Below are 24,211 nucleotides of genomic sequence, written 5' to 3'. Positions count from 1 at the left end.
GGGGGGGTTTGTTTATTGTTTTCATAGAACCATAGAATTTACAGTGCAGAAGGAGGCCATTCGGCCCATCAAGTCTGCACCGGCCCTTGGAAAGAGCATGCACTTAAGCCCTCCACCCTATTCCGTAAACCCACCCAATTTTTTTGGACACAAAGGGCAATTTAGCATGGCCAATCCACCTAATCTGCACATCTTTGGACTGTGGGAGGAAACCGGAGCACCCGGACGAAACCCATGCAGACAGGGGGAGAACGTGCAGACTCCCCACAGACAGTGACCGAAGCAGGAAATCGAATCTGGAGCTGTAAAACAACTGTGCTAGCCACTGTGCCACCGTTCTGCCCATTTTGTGTTATAGTTATTCCTGTTTTGTTGGTTAGCTATAAAACAGGGCATGTAGGTGTTAAGTGGGGTGGCTCGGTTATATGGTAGTTGTATAAAGATGGTTGTGTTTTGTGTGTTGTATAAAAATGAAAATGCCTTCAATAAAAATATTTTTAAAAGGAGGTGGGAAGCCTCATAACATTTAAGAAGCATTTAGATGAGCATTTGAAACACCGTAGCATACAAGGCTATGAAAGTGCTGGAAAATGGGATTAGAATAGACATGTGCTTGATGGCCGGCGCAGTCACTTTGGCCTAAGGGCCTCTTTCTGTGCTGTAAAACTCGATGACTTCCGAGATTCTCTGTTGCAGGTCCGCCAGCTACTGCTGCTAGTGAGAATGGAGAATTTGGCGCTCAGTCAAGTCTCCCATTCACTGCAGTGGGAGGAGAATCTTGCTGCCATGAACGGACAGAGAATCCTGCCCTATGAGTGCAATAGGAAAAATAAGCCAAGGGTTATCTTTGTGTTCCAGGATATTCCTGGAATTGTGAGCACCTTTAGCAACGAAAGCAGGGTGCAATAGTGCTGGTAAATAATGGCAAAACCAATTGTCCACCATGTCCTTCCATGTTTGCATCCCTTGGAATTAGAGGAGCAGGGATGAGGGTAATACCAGATGGAATGGACAGTGTGACAGAGAGTGAAGGTTTTATTGGGGATCAGGGCATCAGAGGTGAAGGTGTGGGTGTAGTTATGCAAATCAGTAGCTGCCAATAGTAGGCGGCCAAAGGCTTCTAATAAAGCACCAAAAAATGGGTCCTGAGAAGATTATTGCATTTCTTCATAATGTATCTGATTTTTATTGAATGTAACAAAAAATGCAAACCTGAAATGATGCAGTTCTGAGTCAGTGGTAATTTACACTCAAGTGGGTGTTAGTTCACCTCGACACTGCAAGGGCTGCTGGATGAATGTTTTTTCCTACTGTTAGATCGCTTTCGGTTTTACGTTCCCATTTAAAATGTGCCAATACTGCAGTTGACATATCGGATCCACCTGCATTCGATGATCATTCTTTGGAGGAGAAAAACTTTGTTCGCTTCATGTGCACAGTGGCCGCCCGTCAGAAAGATCCAGCCACAGCATTTTTCAGACTATTCTGTAAAGTGAAGGCAGTGATATAGTGGTGCTGGCGGCGCCTGTTGATATGGAAAGCTTTCTCTTTACGAATAAGGTGAGGTCGGCGTTCAACACTGTGGCAGTGCTGGGGTTAAAACATCCGCGTTACCCACAGGACCCACCGGACACACACCTCGCTACCACTGGCTTTAATTTAAGGAACTCTTCTCTGTCAAATAGGCTAGATTAATGTTTGACATATATCAACAAATCAGTCATGGAATATTTCAAGTGGCGATCTCCGTTTCCCAGCAATCTAACTCGGGCATTGTCCCCGACAAGATAACTGGGATTACAGTTTTATATAATTTCTGAAGTAAATGGTCAGGGCGAAGGGGAACAGGGGGAGGTTTCCAGACCTGTTCAGCTTTCAATGCAGTCTGGATGTACATCAGAGTCAGTTACACAGCAGAATATCTGCAGAAAGGCACTGTGCTCGACACAGAGATTCAGACAAATCAAATTGCATTTTTAAAAATTGATACTTAAAAATGCCCAGATATTTTCTGACAATATTTTAGCAGGTAAATAATCCACATACCTTTCCGTTTCCTTGCATCAAATCTAGTGATACAATGCAATGTGTGGGGTGGGGTATTGTTTGGGGGCGGCTGTGTGGAGAGGACACGAATAATTTTATTAAATAAACAAAGACTCCGGGTGGAAACTCCGGGTGGAGACTGGGAGCGGGCGCGAGCAGCGATCACCTGGAGCAGCCGCGCGCGCATGCGCCCCGGGCTGCGGGGAGAGAGCGAGACACAGAGAGGCTGCTTCAATCCCGGGATAGGAGAGCCGAGCCCGAGCCTTCCCGGGATAGGAGAGTCGAGCCCGAGCCTTCCCGGGATAGGAGAGCCGAGCCCGAGCCTTCCCGGGATAGGGGAGCCGAGCCCGAGCCTTCCCGGGATAGGAGAGTCGAGCCCGAGCCTTCCCGGGACAGGAGAGTCGAGCCCGAGCCTTCCCGGGATAGGAGAGTCGAGCCCGAGCCTTCCCGGGATAGGAGAGCCGAGCCCGAGCCTTCCCGGGATAGGAGAGCCGAGCCCGAGCCTTCCCGGGACAGGAGAGTCGAGCCCGAGCCTTCCCGGGATAGGAGAGCCGAGCCCGAGCCTTCCCGGGACAGGAGAGCCGAGCCCGAGCCTTCCCGGGATAGGAGAGCCGAGCCCGAGCCTTCCCGGGATAGGAGAGTCGAGCCCGAGCCTTCCCGGGATAGGAGAGTCGAGCCCGAGCCTTCCCGGGACAGGAGAGTCGAGCCCGAGCCTTCCCGGGATAGGAGAGTCGAGCCCGAGCCTTCCCGGGATAGGACAGCAGCGACCTGCATCATTCCCGGGATAGGATAGCATCAGCCTGGATAATTCCGGGGATAAGATAGCATCAGCTAGATCATTCCCGGGATAAAAGAGCACCGACCTGGATCATTCCCGGGATAAGAGAGCATTAACCTGGAAAATTCCTGGGATAGGAGAACATAAATCTACGCCATTCCCGGGATAACAGAGCACCGATCTGGATTATTCCTGGGATCAGAGAGCATTAACCTGGACAATTCTTGGGAGAACATAAACGTGGCTCATTCCCGGATAAGAGATCATAAACGTGGACAATTCCTGGACTAGGAGAGCATCAAAGAGCAATACAAGGGTAACCTTGTCTCCCAACCCGGGACAAGGCGGAAGCAGGTAGGTGTGTGTCCCGGAGTCAGTGGGCGACCTGCTTAGTGCCATCATTCAACTACCGCTCACGGGGTTGTGTTTCAAAGGGAATGAGAGTAGGTCCATCTCATTTTCTACCAGCATATCGCTGCAGTACCTCATTGTGGACATTTCGTTCTATTTAATATGTTGTCAGGCTAACTTGCAGTTCTCTTGCAGTTATAATCTTCAGGGGTTCTTTTTGATTGTAAGCCTGTTCATACTGAGGGGATGGGATGGGGCAGAGTTATATTTTGGCCGTGGCGTGTGTGTGAGAAGCTGCCTTGTGTTTGGTTTGCGGTGTTTGTGTGTGTGTGTCCGGCTTTCCCAGCCGGAGCCCCTCCACCCGCTTTCCAAAGCGTTCAGTGCCACTCAAGCAAACACCAGGGCTGCAGGTTCTGCACGCGGTGCCGAGGAAGTGGCAGAACCGGATTTGGTGCAAGTATTTTTTTTTAACAAAAGCTATTAATTACAAAGGACCAACTAAGCATCATTAATGTGAAAAGGAAGTGTGTAGTAGGGAAGATACACACCATGCTGGTCTTTTCTATTGATTGCAGGACATTACCATTCAGAACCTGTGGTTATTGATCAACATGTGGCTGACGGCAAAGCTGCCTCTTTTTTAAAATACAACAAAATTGGTGGCAGCGTCCTGATCTTTCACCGAGAGTAGTCATCAGGAATAAAGCGAGCTCGCAGGTAGGGCATTGGGACTATGCTAAGGAGGGGACGCCGGCACAATGCATATTTGTGCCACTTTTTAACAACAGGACAAAGGGCTGCTGTTTGGGTCTGAGATCACCCCGGGAATTAACGCTGTCAAACAGGCGGAGCAGATGCAGAGAACCAGTGGCGTCTCTGCATTGGAGGGAAGGGCTGGGGAGGAACCCTCTCATGGAAACGGCTGCCTGGGACCCCAGCGTCGCTTGCTTTTTGTTTAAAGGTCAGATTTCGCTTTCAAGATGTATTGATTACTCACACAAATAACAGGCAGTAACCCCGTTTCCTCCACCCCGTCCCCCCCACCTCCAAACACAACCCCCCCCACAAACTACAAGTTGCAGTGAGTTAGTGAATGCTGCCACCCTACATCCATTGTGTGTGCTGCATGCGGTTTGACCCTTGATCATTTTTTAACTACAAACGAGGGAATAGGTTGCATCAAATATATGGCTAATGCATTTAGAATGTAAACAGGCCATATTTACATCTCTTGTTTTAATCGTTGATGCCTTTCCTGAATGTAAGAGTGTAAAGAAAGGCATGTTTATGGCGGTGGAGGTTAGGTTGGGGTTTTAATGTATTTTAAGAGACATAAGATTCGTACTGTGGCCTCCAAAATACCTAAATTTAGCAGAACTAAAATTTGCCCTAGATAGATCAGGGTCCCATTGGTACAATCCTCTCTCTAAAATGGAATTCAAAGCTGCAGGGCACAAGTTCTGTTAAGTTGACTTTTATTTGTTTTTGAATATTTCACAAACTTACATTGGTGTAATAATTTGCACGTGTACATTTCCACTATTTTTTAATGGGTTATCCATGAAAAAAAAATTAATTGGATTTTTATTTCTGATGTTTTTAAACAAATATTAGCAGTTTGGAATCAGACTCTCCATGAATAAGGAGGGTACAACAGAGCCTCCTAATTTTAGGGAGTTGGTCTTTGAGAGAATAAGGAATCTGTGTCTGACTGACCAAGCTTTGGGTTATCATCCTAATATTTCCTGTTTGGATTGGCCTTTTGTTTTTTGTTATACTTCACTGAAGCACTTAGGATTGTGCTGTATACATGTTTTTAATGGAGCTAGGCGGGAAGAGATTGTAAGTGGAAAAAAGTATAATGAAGACCCAATGAACATAATTTTAAATACAAAATGTCTGCATAATAATGGTCGTTTAAACTCTTGTCAAAGAAATAACAGGAATAAAATGAAAATCTCTAGAGGCAACAAAGGGAGTAAAAAAAATTGTACTTCTTTAGCACCTTAATAACCTCAGGATACCAAATATAGCTTTACAACCGATGAGGTACTTCTGAAGTGTAGTTACTGTTGTAATGTGAGGAAACATGTCTGGACTTTTAAAACTTTGTGGGGAAGGCAAGTGTCCGTGGCACTGTTGCCTGCAGGCCTCGTGAAAATTAGATGCTCCCCTGATGATCCTCCAGGCTCTGATTGGGTCAGTGCTGGAGGTAACTATTGAGATGGCAGATTTTGGAGGTCTTTGTGTCTGGAAAATGAAATCGGGTTGTCCATTAAATGTTTAAAAACATTTTTTTTAGAGTACCCAATTATTTTTTTTCCAATTAAGGGCTAATTTAGCATGGCCAATCCACCTACTCTGAACATCTTTGGGTTGTGGGGGTGAGACCCACACAGACACGGGAAGAATGTGCAAACCACAGATGGTGACCCGGGGCCGGGATCGAACCCAATCCTTGGTGCCGCAAGGCAGCAGTGCTAACCACTGCACCAGGGTTTTCCTTTAAATGTTAGTTGTAGGCAAAATATTAAAGGCTATCTGAAGGATATGAAATGCCTAGCAAAATATGGTCATGCCTTTATAAGGCAAAATAATGCTTTACATACCTTGCATCTCTTTGAGGCGGCTATCGGAGGTATGAAAGAAGAGAACTCCACAGACATTGTTTCTCTAGGCATCTGAAAAGGTGCTAATATGGAGAGTATCATTCAAAATTTAGAAAAGCATAGAATAGGTGGAGTGGCAGAAAGTAGCATGTAAGTGACTTTCTGGGGTGATGGGGGAGCAGGGGTGGTATGCCTAACGAACTGGCTGGTACCTTCCCAAAACTCATTTACCTCTGAATAGTTGGAAATGGGGATAGAAGGAAAACCGTCAAAACTTTACATTGGCGCTGCTGGAGGAGTTGTGTTCTGGATAATCAAGAGCAACTGATAAAGTGCAAAGGGATTTTACTGTACAGAATAAGACATCCAGCCCATCATGCGTCTGCAGTTCTTTGAACAAGTTTTTCAATTAGTTCAATAGCCCTGCAAATTATTACTTCTCATTTATATATCCAATTCTCTTTTGAATTTGTTTCCACCTTTTTATAGACCGAGCATTCCAGATCACCAAAGTCTCGGTGCAAAGACATTCTTCTCATCTTCCCACTGGTCATTTTATTATCTTAAATCTATATCCGCTTGTTACTGATCCTCCTCGCAGCGGAAGCATTTCCTTTTTCTATTCCAGCAAATTTTGAACTTCTTCAGAAAATCTCCCCATAATTTTCGCTGCTTTAAAGAAAACAATCTTAGCTGGATTAGCAAATTGAGTTTGAGAAATGGAAACTGGAATTTTATGTTGATACATGGAAAGTGAAGGGACCGGGAAAAAATAGTAACATTAACAATTCCAGTGTGCAGGGTCTAGGAGTGTATTGTTGGTTAGATTGTAAAGACCATTTGCACTGTGTGTGGCAGACATAAAGAAGGCAAATAGTTCTTGGGTTGTATACGGCATGAATAGAACACAAATCATGGGAGCAGTGATTTCTTTTCTCCTTCTGGGTGCTCTCTTCACAATATACAATATTACAGGAAGGACATCTCAAGACATCAAAAGGTGCAGGAAAGGCCACCCACATAGAATTTGACAGCTCAGTTGCCAGAAAAGTTATGGCAGTTGTTTGCTTACACTAGAGAAGACCGAGAGGAGATCGTATCGAGATATCCAAGATCCTTAAGGATTTTGACAAATTGATCCCTGAGGAACTGTTTACTCTGACCTGGAGAATGACAATAAGGCCGTGGGATGAAGCTCAGCAAAGGGAAGTTGATTGGGCAGATTTGACTGTCTCACACAGAGGATGGTGGATGTTTCGAATGGACTGCCAGGAAGCCAATTGAGGCTTAAAAATTCAGTAATTTCAAGACAGTTAAACGAACGGTAGGAAAATCAACGAAGTGGTATTGGTAGTAAATTGTGTATTCGGAGACTGGCCAGGTGGACTGAAATTTTATTTCTGGTTTTTATGTCCTTTTGTTAAAGAACAATTGTTTTCTTTAGGAACTTGTAATGTTGGGTCTTAAAGCATTAAAAAAAAACAATTGTTCAGTTTTCATACCCAAATGATAAATGCGGGTGGGATTGGTGTATAGAGATGATTAATGAATGGCTAATTCCATGTAGAATGATCATTTTTGTAATATTACCTGTATTTCTGAGGTTTCTGTTCTTAAAAATCAAACGTTTGTACAGTTATTCGAGATTAGAGGTTACAAGATTTAAATGTGGTATTAGGTATTGGCGCCAGAGACTGGCTACACAAAAATAGGGGGAGTTGTGAAGTGGGCTTCAGAGGCACATAGTTCTTAACCAGTATCCTGCCAGGATTTGTAAGACGCCACAGCAATTTGGGACGAATTGCTTTCAGCCTGGAAGAGATTGGTTGGGCAGCCTGGTTAGCTACACCATGCAATGAAACATTTTTGTCCATTATATGTACTATCGTAACACAGTGAGTTAAAAGCTAGGTTCACTCAAAGAAAATGTTTATGCCACTGTGGGTAGAACATTAAATATATGCTGAAGAATAACTGTAGAAACCATTGTCACTTGAGAGAAAAAAAAGTGTGGTGAAGCAAATAACACCATTAAAATTGCCATTGTTCATAGGACAGACTGTTGATTGTTTCACCACACCCAAATTTACAATTGTCACAGAGTAGACTCTGGTTTCTCTGGTAGCTGAGGGTTGGACCAAGCCATTTAATTCTGTCATGAGCATCACATGGGTTTTGTTGCACCTACATTTGTCTGGCAGATCCTTTTGAGTTTAAGAGGCGTATATTCAAGTTCAGTGGCAGATAAAAGTTAAATGCAGATATACTAAAATCCGTTAAAACTGGGACTATTTTTTAGGACTGAGTGGAAGTTATTCACACAGCAAATGGCCTCCTAGCTATAGCAGTAGAGGAAAAGGGGACCGGTTTAGCTCAGTTGCCTGGTTCGTGATGCAGAGAGAGGCCAACAGGATCCATTCCCGTACCGGCTGAGGATATTCATGAAGGCCCCACCTTCTCGACCTTACCCCTCACCTAAGGCGTGGTGATCCTCTGGTTAAATCGTCACCAAACAGTTCTACCCGTCAAAGGGTAATGCAGTTTATAGTTATCAGGGACTATGACAATTTTACTTTACTAGTGGAGAAAACGGGCGGTATGGTGGCACAGTGGTTCGATTCCGGCCTTGGGTCACTGCCTGTGTGGAGTTTGCACTTTCTCCCCGTGTCTGCATCAGTTTCCTCCGGATGCTCCGATTTCCTCCCACAGTCCAAAGATGTGCAGGTTAGGTGGATTGGCCATGATTTTAAAAAATGCCCCTTCATGTCAGGGATGTGCAGGTTGGGTGAGTTTGCTGGGGGGTGGCCTGGGTGGGATGTTCGTTGAGGGTCGGTGCAGACTCGATGGGCCGAATGGCCTCCTTCTGCACTCAGGTTTCTATGGGAAGATCTGGGGCAGGATTCTCCGGTCTCCGATGCCGAAATCGCGATTGGCCAGAGAATCCATGTTGGCGCCGAAATCTGGGGTGGCTCCGCTTTTGAGATGCTCCGCCCCATCCAAAATGGCGTACTCTAGGAGTATGCCGCACGCCATTGGGACGGCCTTCGGACAGCTCCTGGCGCCTTTGCCCCGATGGGCCGAGTTCCCAACTGTGCTGTCACTCATGGTATTTATTTCCGGGAACCCGGTGTGGCGGCTGCGGACTAAGTCCAGCACGCCACAGTCGGGGTTGGGGGTGGGGCGAGCCGATCCGCTGGCAGGGAGGGCTTTGGCGGGGGCCGAGGACACTGGTGGGGGGTGGCCCGGGGGTGGCGAGCATGGCCAAAGGGCGTCACTATTTGGCAGGCCGGGTCTGCGCATGGCCGCCGCCATGTGCACAGCGTGGCGGCCGCTGCAGGTTGCCGCCATGCGCATGCGTGCCACGGACCCAGCAATCTCTCGGCTGTATCGAGTGGTCTACGCTGTGTGCCTGCTATCCCCCAACAGACGGAGGATCGGGGGCTGTTTTGCGTCATTTTCCCAGTCGTAAAATGCCACCGTTCCCACGCCGGCGTCAGCACTTAGTTTCAGAATCTGAGAATCAGCCCCTGGATCCATTTAAGTCTTTGTGAGCAATGTGAGTTCATCTTTATTATGAATGGATGAGCAAAGGTTTGGTGAAATTACTTTGTCGAAATCAAGCTTTGTTGAAATCAAGCATCTCCGAGAATTGCAGTGTTCCTCAGACTGCTGTTCTCGTTGCATCCTGAGATCCAGACTCAGTGCCAGGGCTGGTTTAGGACAGTGGACTAAACAGCTGGCTTGTAAAGCGTGGGTTCAATTCCCGTACCAGCCTCCCCAAACAGGCGCCGGAATGTGGCGACTAGGGGATTTTCACAGTAACTTCATTGAAGCCTACTTGTGACAATAAGCTATTATTATTATTATTATTATTATGTGCTGCCGTGTGTACACATACTCCAGCAGCACTGAATCACCCTACCTCAAAGCTGTCCTGGTCCCCGGCTTCATTTTCTTCTCCGTCTCCTCCAACGACTTAACAAAATACATTTTCTCTTCCATTCCGGTGTTAAGCAAGCTATTACAACCTATTGGCAACCTCAGGATCCCTCTGACCCATCCCTTCCAGTCACTTGCTGTGTACTCATTATACTCTCTGAGCTTCCCCCCTCTGATGCTGACTGATCTGTGCTCAGCGAAGGACTCAGTTTTATCGCCTTATGTCCCGACCTCAATCATTTTGGGCTTGGCTTGGCATCTCCAGTATTGTCCTTCCACCATTTCTTCACAATGGACTTCCAATCGCTTTACACCTCCTTCTTCCAGCAGGAAGATCTGAGGGCTCACCATCCTTCCTTGAATGGAGGCCCGAACAATCCCCGTCCACCACCACCCTCCTCCACCTGGCTGAATCTGTTCTTCCATTGAACAAATTCTCCTTTAACTTGTCTCACTTCCTTCAAATAAAAGGGTATGCTATAAATACCTGCATGGGCCCTTGTTATGCGTGTATTTTTGGGAGAATGAGGAACAACCGTAGTTTCAGTCCCCCACCCTTTATACCCCCCTCATCCTGTTTTCATGGGCATGACCTCTCTCAGGCCCTTCCCTTGGCAGTGCCACCCTGGCAGCTGGGCAGCTTAGCAGTGCCAGGGTGGCAGTGCCAAGGTGCCATCCTCACAGCGCCAAGGCACCAGGGGGAGCGCCAGGATGTCACCCTGCTCTGTCCGTGAACACCCAGGGACCTCCAATGGCCTGGGAAGTGTCGTTCCGCTTGGTCCACTTTTGCACCCAGCTGGGATTCCCTGGGTAGGCCGAAAGATGCCGGGAGCTGATTAGATCTGGCATCAGCGTGGTTAAGTGGGTTCTTGCACCCAGTATGGGCGGGACCCAGATCGCGATGCCTTGCGAATCTAATCCGATCTCGCGAGGTGGAACGGCCATCGAGAAGCCTGGGGGCTCCCGGCATTTACCGGCCGAGTCCCGCTCCGATTTCAGCAGGACGCAGCCAGTATATTGTGCTCTACATCGGTGATTAATACAGATGGCAGTATTAATATTCCTAATTCAGTTATGTGCTTGTAATATTCTAATAGTTTCCCTTAAATCAGCAAGTAATTGGATGCACTGCAGTATTCTGGATTCAACGCGGAACAACAAGATGTGTGGGTTACCAGTCAGAGCATGTGATCTTCACATTTAAGGTGTAACAAATGCTAAAAATATCTGCAGTAATAATTGACTACAGGTTAAGTATCACCAGGCAAACTTGTCCAGTGAACAGATGAGTCATTCAGATGAGAAAGGAGTCAGATTTGACTTTTGGTCTCTGCTCAGTTAGCTGATTGCAGCCAGCTTGGCTTTACTTACAGTTGGTAGCTTTGGTCTTTAGGTAGGTTAGGTTAGGGAGGAAGAAAAGATTGACAAGAACCTCTGTTTCTTATTGATATCCACATAGTTTTACTGAAAATTGAGATGAATCCGATTTCTGTGAGAATGCCTGTTTGTGACGTCCCCTGTGACGAGTAGATTGCTATGCAATGCCAAAGTCTATAAGAGATACTTGGGTTTTCTTGAGTCAACAGAACCGTATCCCAGCAAGAAGTAGAAAAAATTGGCAATAACTAGAAAACAAAAATCATTATTGCCCGACTCTCCATAACAGTGTAAGTAACTTATTTCCAAATGGTAAATGGAAACAATGGCCTGGATATTGTGGTCAGTGGCAAAGTGACACCTCCATCTCGCTCAGTGAAAAAGTTGCCCACAAAGATTCTCCTTCCCATTGCGCTCCTAAATACCCTGATCTTTCTGCAGTTTTGCAGTGCTTCAGGGGAGGCCCGCCTGCTGCCCTTGCCCTACTTAAGGACCCTCGTGGGCAATAAATGACCTAATTAATAACCTCACCTCCCTGCCCCACCACGAGACCACCAGAAAAGGGGCTGCAAGGGGAAGAAGGTGCTACCCAAGACAGCGGATGTGCAGTTGAAAATTGGACTGCCTGCAAATAACAAAATGCCAGTGCCATAGGACACTGCGCCTATCCAGGCTGTTGATTGTGGACATTTATACTCTGGTCCACAATGAAATGAAGCCTCCTGGACCCCATTGTAGTCCTGTTCTTGCAGCTGTCAAGGTTACCTTAGCACTGCATTTTTATTTGTCCAAATCTTTCCAGGAATCAGCTGTAGACATTCTCGCTGTTGTCAGCTCATTACACCACCAAGCAGATACTTGATACCCTCTTCCAGAGGCAGGCTCTACGTCTATTTTGAGATAGATAGACCAGTGCAGGCACAAAGGGCATTTGGAAAAGAGTGACCTCCATGCCTTTGACCTGTAGATTGAAGTATAAAATGACCCTGCTGTGGATCACCTTCCTTCTCGCCATTGCCCATGGCCTGATCTGATGGCACCCTTGCCTTCTCTGGGGCTGCTTCCTCCATGGAGTTCAGTGTGTGGAGTTGTGGCACGTCACCACCAGTCCAATACATTTCTCTTGAACAATGTTCTCTCCGCCACCAAAAAAGGTAAAGGAAGATTTATGAGAAGGTTGCCCTTCCTCACCCATTCTAGCTTCATTTTCACATTAAATAAAAATGGGCCAGTAGCAAAGTCCCTGTCTCACCTTTTTTGAAGGACAAAATGAATAGGATAATGTTACCTTTTGTTCTTGGATTTGGCATTTCTCCAGTGCTGGATAAAGAGAAATGGAGATGGAGTCCGATTAAACCAGGTCTTGGCTTTTTTGTGATGCCCTGGGATTTCCTGAAACTTCCCTAACTGGATTTAACTGGCACTTGTGCCTGTTAGAAGGTACTGTTACTTTAATGAGGCAGGAAGAGCATTCCCAATCTTCCGACTTAGTCTTTGTCCAGATTCAAATGTTGAACACTTCAGCAGAAGGACACCTGAAGAATGTTGGTGCCATGGCCTGAATAAGGACCTCTTCAGCCGAGGGATCTACGAGGGTCTTGGAGCCAGGTTTTCGAAGTCGCAAGCAAGTGGATTTGACTTTTCAACAACATTTGATCAGAAGTGCTGAGGACTTTTCCAGCTATAGTCAGGTATCTCCGATGTTAGTTGCCAGGGGCATATCTGCAACTGTGCTCAGAACATACATCATTTTTAGGTCGTTGGCTGGGCAACTGCTGAAGTCTGCCCAGATCGTGGAAATGGCTCAGGGAAGAGATACTGGTCAGCTGCTTTCTCACACTCAGTATCAGAAGGGCTTCCCAAGGGAAGAAGAAGTGATGGGGCCCATGCTGGTGCCTCCCACAGGGGAGGTGCTGGAACACCTCAATGATTCTGAATCCCCCCCCCCCCCCCCCCCCCCCCCCCATGTGACTGGCACACCTCATGGGCAGCGAACGGGCAGAGCAGGCTGGCACCCCTTCACCTATGACAACCAAATGTTAGGCAGGCTCCAAGTCCAGGTCCAGGCCTCCAAAGGACAGCCACCAAAGGTACCTTGGGTCAGAGGGTGAGATGCGCAGAAGCCGCCTCCACGTATGGTGTGCCGACTGGGTTCACACTTAGAAGGAGCAGTAGAGCACATGAATTAAGGAAGTTAGACACCAGTTAAGTTGGTACGGTGCAGCACATAGGTTAAAGGTAGGGGTCAGGGCACAATAACGTATATAGTTACCAATAAACACCTTTTTTCAAACATTCCAACCTGCCTCAATCCTCTGTCTGAAGGCTATCTGAGGGATGGGCTTAGTGTAGAGGGTGTGCCGGGTGAGGATGGGTGAGAGAGGTTGGTGATTTGGGGTGTGGATGTTGGGAGTTGGCACGGGGCAGAGCCTCTTGGACAGTTGGACATTCTACCTGGGGTCACCTCAGAGGTGGCAGGGAACGGGGTCAGTAGTGTGAGTCCAATTTGTAGGACAGCTTACTCAGTAAGTGACCCACATCGCTCGCCATCTCCATAACTGTCCCCCACACCACCAAAGTATATGGGCCCGTGAGATGGATTGGCCAGAACACATGCAAGGATCACCTGGGAAGACAGGCTTTATCCAACGATGAGGAGCACCAGAGCTCACCTCACAGCGAGTCCTCATCATCCTCCATCCCATGGACAAGACCTGCTGACACTGCCAAACCAGGGGGAGATATGGAGAGGTGGGACATGGTGGCGGAGCTGCCAGGCCTCTTAGTTGGCAAATCTGGCACTGATGGGGTAGTCCCTCATGCGGCAACCCTGGAGCGCACGTTGGGAGGTCTGCCATGCCAGCCCGGGCTCCACGCCCAATTCTTCACCTTCCTCCTTAGCCTCATCAGATGAGGCCTGGCGTGTGTCCCCCCGGGTTGTTGCAGCGGTACTCCGCCTCGGTCTGGGGCCTCCAGACAGGCATCATTGCCTCAGTGGGTAACCCTTGTCACCCAAGCGTCAAACCCTGCCCAAGGGAGTGCCTCAAAATTTTTTTCGGACCAAACCCAGTGTGGGGTGACGAAGTAAGGAGTCCCCCCTAGTGTGTATGGAAAAGATCGGTGGTAGTGGCCAGATTGCGATGGATCCTCTGGAGCAGCGGCAGAGAAGAGAAGGAAGAAGCAAGATGGCGACGGATGGAGACCAGACGATATGGGGGCCGGATCAGCAGGAATTCCTTAGACGGTGTGTGGAGGCATTAAAGAAGGAGGTACTGGCGCCGATGTTGTTGGCAATCGAAGGGCTAAAAGAAACGCAAAAGGCCCAGGCGATAGAGCTCCGTGGGGTGAAGGAGAAGGCAGCTGAGAACGAGGATGAGATTCTGGGCCTCGCGGTAAAAATGGAGAAACGAGGCGCAACACAAGAGGTGTATCGAAAGACTCGAAGTCCTGGAGAACAGATCGAGGAGAAAGAACCTCCGGATTCTGGGTCTCCCCGAGGGAGTGGAGGGAGCTGACGTTGGGGTTTATGTGAGCACGATGCTCCATTCGCTAATGGGCCCCCTGGAGGTGGATGGGGCTCACCGGGTCCTTGCGAGGAGACCCAAGGCTGGAGAACCACCAAGGGCGATAGTGGTGAGATTTCACCGCTTCGCCGACAGAGAGGCTGTTTTGAGCTGGGCCAAGAAGGTACGGAGTAGCAGGTGGGAGAATGCAGTGATCCGAGTGTATCAGGACTGGAGCGCGGAGGTGGCGAGAAGAAGAGCGAGTTTTAATCGGGCCAAGGCGGCGCTTCACAAGAAGAAAGTAAAGTTTGGGATGCTGCAGCCAGCGCGATTGTGGGTCACGTACCAAGATAGACACTACTACTTTGAAACGTCGGACGAGGCATGGACCTTCATCCAAAAAGAGAAATTGGACCAGAACTGAGGGACTGATGCTGTGGGGAGATGACGATGTTGATGTACAGAAATGTAAATTGGGGAATGGGAGGTTCACCGTATCGGGACGATAGATGGGGAGGGAAAGGGAAGAGAAAAATCCCTTTTTTCTTTGACGGGGGGACACTGAGAAATGTGGACGCCGGTGGAAAAAGGGACATAGGTGGAGGATGGGGAATGGGAACGGGGCTGTAGGGGGAGCTGCGCCATAGGGGGCGGGGCTGATCTAGGAAAGCGCAGGTTTTTTCCTGCGCTAGGGAGATGATGGTGGGAAGATATGCGCAAGGAGGATGAGAGTTCCACACATGGGGGGGTCAAGGAGAGAGCGGGGGAAGCTTGGGTCAGCTGGAGTCAGCTGACTTTTGGAAGCATTCTGGGGGGAGTAACCTTGCTAGATGGGGATCTAGCGGGGGGTAGGGGGGGGGATAATTGGGTTGCTGCTGCTGGGATCGAGAGGGAGAAAATAGATTGTCAGCAGCAGCCCGGGGGGGGGGGGGGGGGGTGGGAGAGGGAAGGGGGGGGGTGGGAGAGGGAAGGGGGGGGTGGGAGAGGGAAGGGGGGGGTGGGAGAGGGAAGGGGGGGGTGGGAGAGGGAAGGGGGGGGAAAGAGGGAAGGGGGGGGGGTGGGAGAGGGAAGGGGGGGGAAGAGGGAAGGGGGGGGGGAGAAACTGTTTTGCTCTGGTTGGGGTGAGGGGGGGAGCACTATTTTTTTTTGGTTGTTACTTTGTTAGATCACTATTTTATTTAAATTATGTTATCTATTAGTTATTGTGTTATCTTTTTTGTTGATTTGTAAGGTGGAAAAATTATGTTTGAAAACTTTAATAAAATATATTTTTAAAAGAAATTTAAAAAAAATACCGGAAACCAAAGAGTGCACCAGGACATATACATCGTGCAGGCTACCTGGATATTGGGTGCAGACGTGCATGATGTATTTGTCCTGGTGGTGTCACACCAATTGCCCATCTAGGAAGTGGAAGCCGGTGCTCATCGGGGGACGTGTGTCCTATCGATCACCCTCTGGACCTGGGACATGTCAGCAATGGCAGCAAATGCTGCTGCCTGGGCATCCTAGTGGGCTTGGTCCAGATTGAAGTTGACATAATCTGCTGCCGGGCGCATAGGGCATTTGCCACAATATGGGGATTCCCTGACAGGTCCCCGCTTGGGCCCTGAGAAGACCCAGAGGCATAAAAGTTCAGGGCGACCATCACCTTGATGGTCACCAGGAACGGGTATCCTCCAAAGCCCCGCGGTGCCAGGTGCACCATTATCTGGTACAATGGTGCACAGTCTCCCTGGTTATCCTGAGTCTTTGGTGGCACACGCGGTCCTCGAAGGACAGCCGCCGATGGTATAGACATGGCCTAATGCGTCACCGCCGCCGCACCTCCTCCTTGGCCTTTTAGACAACCAGTTCTCCAGCCTCACCTTGTGCAGGGTCCTCCCCGAGCAGGCCCTGTGCCTCCAGCCTCCATGCGTCCGCAACGGCAGCTGCGGTCAGGTAGATGGCAAGCATTGCTGGCTGTACTCCCAAGATTCATCCTCTGCAGGGAGGGAAAAGAGAAGACATGTTAGCAAGATGAGTATTCCCTTGCCCATCCAGACCCAGGTCCTACAGATGAGGGTGAGACAGGAAAGTGTGCATCTGCTGGGAGTGTAGCTGCAGTGTGATGTGGGTCTTGGGTGTGACTCACAGGTTGTGACAAACTGGCCGGGGGCAGGATGGATGCGAACAGGGGTGCAGAAGACAGGCAGGTCTTGGAGAACAAATTCATTTATTCAGATTAATTTGAGCAGAATCTTTGTTTTTAAAGTTATGTCATTTTAAAAAGTTACAACATTTACGTTACTTTTAAAATGTATAAGAATCATGGGCGAAATTCTCCCGTATCGGCGCGATGTCCGCCGACTGGCGCCCAAAACGGCGCAAATCAGTCGGGCCTCGCACTGCCCCAAAGGTGCGGAATCCTCCGCATCTTGGGGGGGCCGAGCCCCAACCTTAAGGGGCTAGGCCCGCGCCGGACTAATTTCCGCCCCGCCAGCTGGCGGAAAAGGCCTTTGGTGCCCTGCCAGCTGGCGCGGAAATGACATCTCCGGGCGGCGCATGCGCGGGAGCGTTCGCGGCCGCTGACGGCATTCCCGTACATGCGCAGTGGAGGGAGTCTCTTCCGCCTCCGCCATGGTGGAGAACGTGGCGAAGGCGGAAGGAAAAGAGTGCCCCCACGGCACAGGCCCGCGGATCGGTGGGCCCCGATCGCGGGCCAGGCGAGCGTGGGGGCACCTCCAGGGGCCAAATCGCCCCGCGCCCCCCCCAGGACCCCGGAGCCCGCCTGCGCCACCTTGTCACGCCGGTAAGGTAGGTGGTTTAATCTACGCTGGCGGGACAGGCATTTTAGCAGCGGGACTTTAATCGCGGCGGGGGGGGGGGGCCCGCCAACCGGCGCGGCGCGATTCCCGCCCCCGCCGAATATCCGGTGGCGGAGAATTCGGCAACAGGCGGGGGCGGGATTCACGCCAGCCCCCGGCGATTCTCCGACCCGGCGGGGGGTCGCAGAATCTCGCCCCATGTTTTAAAAAGTATTTTAGGGCAGCATGGTGGCGCAGTGGATAGCACTGCTGCCTCACGGCGCCAAGGTCCCAGGTTCGATCCCGGCTCTGGGTCACTGTCCGTGTGGAGTTTGCACATTCTCCCCGTGTTTGCGTGGGTTTCGCTCCCACAACCCAAAGATGTGCAGGATAGGTGGATTGGCCACGCTAAATTGTCCCTTTTAAAAAAAAAAAAAGTATTTTAAATTAAATCATTAAAAAAGTCAGATTCCTCTCACAGCCATTTTGAAAGTTGCAATGGCGTACGATATTGGTGATCTCAGTGACCTGGATTTTTACGTTATTTGCTAAGTGTCTGTGGGCTCATTCTGCCCAGAAACGCCAGCACTAAAATCTTGTGGTGAAAGCACTTTGTTATTAGTTGATAGCCAGCCCCAATTCTCACCAGTGCCACTTCTTACATTTTTAAGTTGTTGCGAGTGCAATAGGAACGCTTCTAGAGCAGTGAGGGAATAGCCCATTGCAAGTTCTGGACCTTTGCACTACAATGCACACACTCTGTTGCTGGCTTTCACTTGTGAAATGCTGACAGCATCGCCATCAGTAGTACGGCAAAATCTGGTCAATTCTTATGTATTCACAAGGGAGGGTATTATTGAAACAATAAACCCAGTAAAATGAATTACTTTATCATAAGTACAATAGAACTCCTAGACGAGTTCAAACAAATAGTTCTGTGAGACACAGAGAATTTATCCCAGAATACTGAAAAAGGCGAAAGCAGGATGCACAGAATTGATGGGCAAGAAATGACTAGATGGATTATCAACTCATGATGGCTGGATCATTAGGACTACGCATTGTTTCCCACTCTTGGGCCAATAATGGAGAAGAATATTCTGAAAACTTGCTCTCTGATTTCACTTCCCAGGTGATCAAAACCAGTCCAGAGATCACATGAGCCAAGTAAAGACCGTCTATATGATGTGATCTCTGCCTCAGTCATTAATTATTCCAGCTCCCTTTTAAAGCATTCAGAGTGTCAGCGCCCACCATGCTAGCCAGTAACATCTTCCACAGTCTCAATATGCTATCCTGCCCTTCAGTTATTTTATAAACCTTTACCAGATTGCTTTGATGTCTAAACTACTCTCACATACATTGACCAAGTTTTGTAAGCCTGTCTAAACAGCTGAGGTTTTTCAAGCTAAGAATCCTTGATTTTCTCCTTGGATCTTTGACGAAAACTACTGTATCACCCACCTTGTATAGAGACCAAAACTGGACACACTCCTCAAGGCGCAGTCTGACCGGTCATCTATACATTACTAAATGGTATTTGTTGAAATATATAAAGCACTATCTTATTATAAGGAAGTCGTTGGACACCAGTGAGTTATCAGAAGATTAAAAGCATGATAACTTGGTACTTATTCAAGAGGGGGATGAAACAGCCACAAACAACTGCAGAATCATTAGTTAATTCCATTCCAGGTGAAATAATATAATTCATTATTGGGAATATACTTAATGATCATCTGTACAACTTTAATGAATTAGCAGTTAATATGGATTCTAAAGGGGAGGAAGTGACGTAGTGGTATTGTCATTAGATTAGTAACCCAGAGAGATACAGGATAGTGCTCTGGGACCTGGGTTCGAATCATGCCATGGTAGAGGGTGAAATTTGATTTCAATAAAAATATCTGGACTTAAAAGTCTAATGATGACCATGAAACCATTGTCGATTGTTGTAAAAACCCATCTGGTTCACTGACGTCCATTAGGGAAAGAAATCTGCTGTCTTTATCTGGTCTGGCCTACATGTGACTCCAGATCCATGGCAATGTGGTTGATTCTTAAATGCCCTCTGAAGTGGCCTAGCAAGCCACTCAGTTCAAGAGTAATCCGGGATGCTTCTCCAACCAGCTATCCATATCTCATGAATTAAAAAAAAAAAATCCTGCCTAAACAAATTCCTTGATTTATTAAAGGAAGTGACAATCCAAATGGACTGTCTTATGACATGGTGAAACTATACATTCAAAAGTAATTTGACAGATGTTCCACGTGAAAGTTCATTACATTAAACTCAAAGCCGTGGGGATTCCTACCCTTCAACCAACCAGTATTTCTTAGGGGAGTTATGTGAGAGTGGGGAGAGTACAGAGTAGACTTGAAAGAGAAAATGCTGGAAAATCTCAGCAGGTCTGGCAGCATCTGTAGGGAGAGAAAAGAGCTAACGTTTCGAGTCTGATGACTCTCTGTCAAAGCTAACAGACAGAGAAAGTGGGAAATATTTATGCTGTGGAGTGAGAATGAAAGATGAGTCATAGCCACAGAAACCCAGGGAAACCGGGTGCTTGGCCACAGAAACCACAGGGAAAGAGTGCTAATGGCAGTCCCCAGAGAGGACAAAAGATGTTCTGCGTACCATAGAGTACACTTGTCACAGTGCTCTCTGCTGGGATCTCTGTATTTTCTGAAATTATCTCGATGGGTGAATCTAGATGGCCTTCCCATTCATCATTTTCTTGTAAACTGAATGAAAGCCATTTGGGTGGAATTTAATAGGTGCATTTATGATTATCAAAAAAATTAAATTTAATCTTGTGTTTTTTGTGACTGAAAATACTGTTCAAAACCATCCCGCATATGTCAGTTAACAAAGGTTTAATAGCTTGGGAATGTAAGTATCACATGAACCACCACAGGGGTTGTCCAACCCAAGTACATGTTCGTAAATACATTTCTCTGTCTCTTATTGCGAGTTGTTAGTAAATCATGTGGGAACACGCACCTTTTCTTGCTAACTGCAAAGGGTATTGTTTGCTTGGTGAAAGACACTGATCATTTTGCATATAAGCTATTGAAAGAGTTATTTATGAGAAGAATATTGGTAGGTGTGCACAATTCATACGGAGATATGATTGCATTTGAATTCTAATGTTAAAAATGAATGATGGGGGTAATTCTAAGCCTGCTCTAGCCATTAGTGAGGACGGTGGCACGGACTTAATCTGGAGAGAGTTGGATAGGATCTGGAACAAGTCGTGGGGAGGCATTTAAATGGAGTTCCCCACTGATTGCAGGGACGAGCGAATCAGCGGGAGACCGCCACGAGTGTGGTGTACGCGTGAGGAAAAATACTTTTTAAAAAGAGGCTTAATATTCCGTCCGATTTCCCGGCTCCGGTGGGATTTGCATTGCTTTTCTCGCCGGAACTGACATTTTGCCATTTTTTGGTAAGGTTCTGCCCAAGGTATTGAAATGATGATCAGCTTGAGAGGTGTGTTCCCATGTCAGGAATCTGTGGTACTAATAAGATATTTAGCACGATTCAGCGGCCTCAAGTTAAAGTCAGCTGAATGGCGCGTTTAGCAGGGTGTTTCTCGGTGCCTGCAGCACCAAGGAACACCCCGCTATTCAATGGCACTTTGCCATTTCTTTTTGTCTCGGGGAGATTCTTTCCGCTGAAGCTGCACTTGGAGGGATTCTGCCAGCAGGAAAGTTCCTCGCAGATCGGGGTGCCATTTTGACCAGTTGCCCGATCCTTCTCTCTCCCCACCCTTTTCAGAAACCTCCCCCTTGTTTTTGTGGAACTCACTTCACCCCCACTCCCCTCTTCCTGGCAAGGCCTTCTCCACCCCCCCCATGCCCAGGCCTGACCTCTGGCATTGCCAACCTGGCACCTTGGCACAGCCAGCCTGGCACCTTGGCAGTTCTTCTCATTGTAAGAAGTCTTACAACACCAGGTTAAAGTCCAACAGGTTTGTTTCAAATCACGAGCTTTCGGAGCGCTGCTCCTTCCTCAGGTGAATGAAGAGGTATGTTCCAGAAACATATATATAGACAAAGTCAAAGATTGAAGACAATGCTTTGAATGTGAGCATTTGCAGGTAATTAAGTCTTTATAGATCCAGAATAGGGGTAACCCCAGGTTAAAGAGGTGTGAATTGTCTCAAGCCAGGACAGTTGGTAGGATTTCACAAGCCCAGGCCAGATGGTGGGGGATGAATGTAATGCGACATGAATCCAAGGTCCCGGTTGAGACCGTACTCATGTGTGCGGAACATGGCTATAAGTTTCTGCTGGGCGATTTTGCGTTGTCGCGCGTCCTGAAGGCTGCCTTGGAGAACGCTTACCCGGAGATCAGAGGCTGAACGCCCTTGACTGCTGAAGTGTTCCCCGACTGGAAGGGAACATTCCTGCCTGGCGATTGTCGCGCGATGTCCGTTCATCCATTGTCGCAGCGTCTGCATGGTCTCGCCAATGTACCACACTTCGGGACATCCTTTCCTACAGCGTATGAGGTAGACAACGTTGGCCGAGTCGCACGAGTATGTACCGCGTACCTGGTGGGTGGTGTTCTCACGTGTATGGGTGGTACCCATGTCGATGATCTGCACACATGAGTATGGCCTCAACCGGGACCTTGGATTCAAGCTCGTGATTTGAAACAAACCTGTTGGACTTTAACCTGGACAAACCTGTTGGACTTTTACTGTGCTCACCCCAGTCCAATGCCGGCATCTCCACATCACAGTTCCTCTCATGTAATTGAAAAATGTCAATGAAGACAATGGGGGAATTCAATCCTAATGGAGAGGAGTGGTGTAACAAAGGTTACACTCACAAAACAGGAAATGAGAATAACTTAAATGTTTTCCTCACTGTGATGGGGCCAGATATTTTTGAGGTGGCGTCTAACCAATGTTGGCTGTGAGACCCTAGTACTGTCAACTATTCTGGAATTAATGAGATTCTGGGTTCAGATTATGGCATGACTAAGAATGAGATTCCATCTAGAGTAGCATTTTGTGAAAGGTAGCAGTTGCCAAATGGGACTTTTTAAAATGCATTCTTTGATGGGAAATAATTGCAAGGTCGGCATTACCCTTGAACTGAGGAAGTCAACCTCAGCCACAGATTTCCTTCCCTAAAAGGCGTTGATGAGAGAGACAGGTTTTTATACCAATCAATGATACTTCATGGTCACCTTTACTGAGACTAGTTTTATGGATTGAATTTAAATTCCACCAGCTGCTCTGGTGAGATTTGAATCCGTGACCCCAGAGCATTGGTCAAGCCTTTGGGTTACTAGTCAAGTGACATACCACAAATCCATCATCTCCTCCTATATTATATTCTCAAATGAAAGAAAACTGGAATATTTCACATGTAGAAATGAACTGTGTGTCGATCAGGGCAGTCTCCAATGGGGTTTTAAGATTCATTATTCCGCCAAGTTTTGCAGAGAGATTGTTAGAGGAACTTTATCAAGAGCACACCGAATAGTCCGTATGAAAGCAGTAGCAAGAATATTTTTGGTATCTAAAGGCAGATGTAGATGATGAAGAGTTGGTGAAAAGCTGTGAAATGTGTCTTAGAATGAGAAATGATCAACCCAAAGCTTTTTCATTCCATGTGCAAAATCCAAGAAAACCATGGGAACAGGCACGTCAATTGTTTTGAATGGAAGGGAATGAACACCTTGTTTTGGCTGATAGTTCTAACAAGTGGATAATGTTGAATCTATACCTAATACCACAAGTGCCAAAATTATAGAGATATTGAGAAGTTGATTTGCTATTTGTGGGTTGCTAGAGGTGTTGATGTAAGATAATGGTCCACGGTTTACGCCAAAAGAGTTTGAAATATTTCCGAGTGAGAATTGAGTGAAATACACTACCACCACATCACCCAACATCAAATGGCGCTGCAGAAAGAGTTGCACAGGTTTTTGCAGATGTATTTGCTTGGTGACAAGCGAGGCAGTAATTTCCATATTTCCATTCGACTATTTTCTGTTCTCTTAGACAATAACCCCACATTCTATAACAGGTTGCACCCCTTACAAGTTATTGTTTCAACACACTCCTGGGATAAGATTTAGTTTGCTCAAACCTGTCATAAATAGCAAAGTAAGAGAAAAGCAAGAGAAAATGAAAGTGAGGCATTAAACTTCGAGAGTTTAGTGCTGGTCAAAGGTCAGGCGGTAAAACCACTGAAGTGATAGGACAAGTGTGTGATGGGAGTTGTTGGAAAGAGACCTGTCACATTCACATATCTGAGTGAGCGATTCCATCAGCGTCATATGTAGATCGTTTGCCTGAAAGAGGAAGTCTGACGAAGGGTGAAAACCACAGCCCAAATTTCTCCTACAATTAAAATGAAAGTCCGAAAGAAAGGTTTTCTGGCATTCATAATGCATCAGTAAAGTGAGTGAGGGTCTTTGATTAAGACTAATCAATCAATGTCACAGTCTGAACCATTAAATGGAGTTGATAGACAAAGTCAAAGTTCAGAATTCACACAGTCCGAGAAGTTAAATGAACAAAGTCAAGCTTTTGGAAATGATGGGCAGCACAGTGGCGCAGTGGTTAGCACTACTGACTTACGGCGCTGAGGTCCCAGGTTCAATCCCGGCTCTGGGTCACTGTCCGTGTGGAGTTTGCACATTCTCCCCGTGTTTGTGTGGGTTTCACCCCCACAAGCCGAAAGATGTGCAGGTTAGGTGGATTGGCCATGCTAAATTGCCTCTTAATTGGAAAAAGTGAATTGGGTACTCTAAATATTTTTTAAAAGCTCACCCCACCTCTTCAGGCATTCCTGGGCCTA

General features: G+C 47.3%; 1 protein-coding gene across 5 annotated transcripts in view; it reads left to right on the top strand.

The window, feature by feature from the left end:
* Positions 1-1,539: 1,539 nt before the first annotated feature.
* Positions 1,540-24,211, top strand: part of fhdc1 (FH2 domain containing 1) — a 221,724-nt gene continuing 199,052 nt past the window's right edge. Inside the window, exons 1-2 of one of the 5 annotated variants that reach the window (XM_072496032.1) lie at positions 2,220-3,178; positions 3,751-3,892. The gene's annotated coding sequence lies outside the window, so the exon portion shown is untranslated. Of the gene's footprint in view, positions 1,561-2,219; positions 3,179-3,247; positions 3,268-3,750; positions 3,893-3,954; positions 4,137-24,211 lie in introns of those variants that run through there. The other 4 variants (XM_072496036.1, XM_072496031.1, XM_072496035.1 and 1 more) reach the window with 4 other exon arrangements.

The sequence above is a fragment of the Scyliorhinus torazame genome, chromosome 3, assembly GCF_047496885.1.
Source record: "Scyliorhinus torazame isolate Kashiwa2021f chromosome 3, sScyTor2.1, whole genome shotgun sequence".
Classification (NCBI taxonomy): Eukaryota; Metazoa; Chordata; class Chondrichthyes; order Carcharhiniformes; family Scyliorhinidae; genus Scyliorhinus; species Scyliorhinus torazame.
This window is presented reverse-complemented; position numbering and strand designations above follow the sequence as displayed.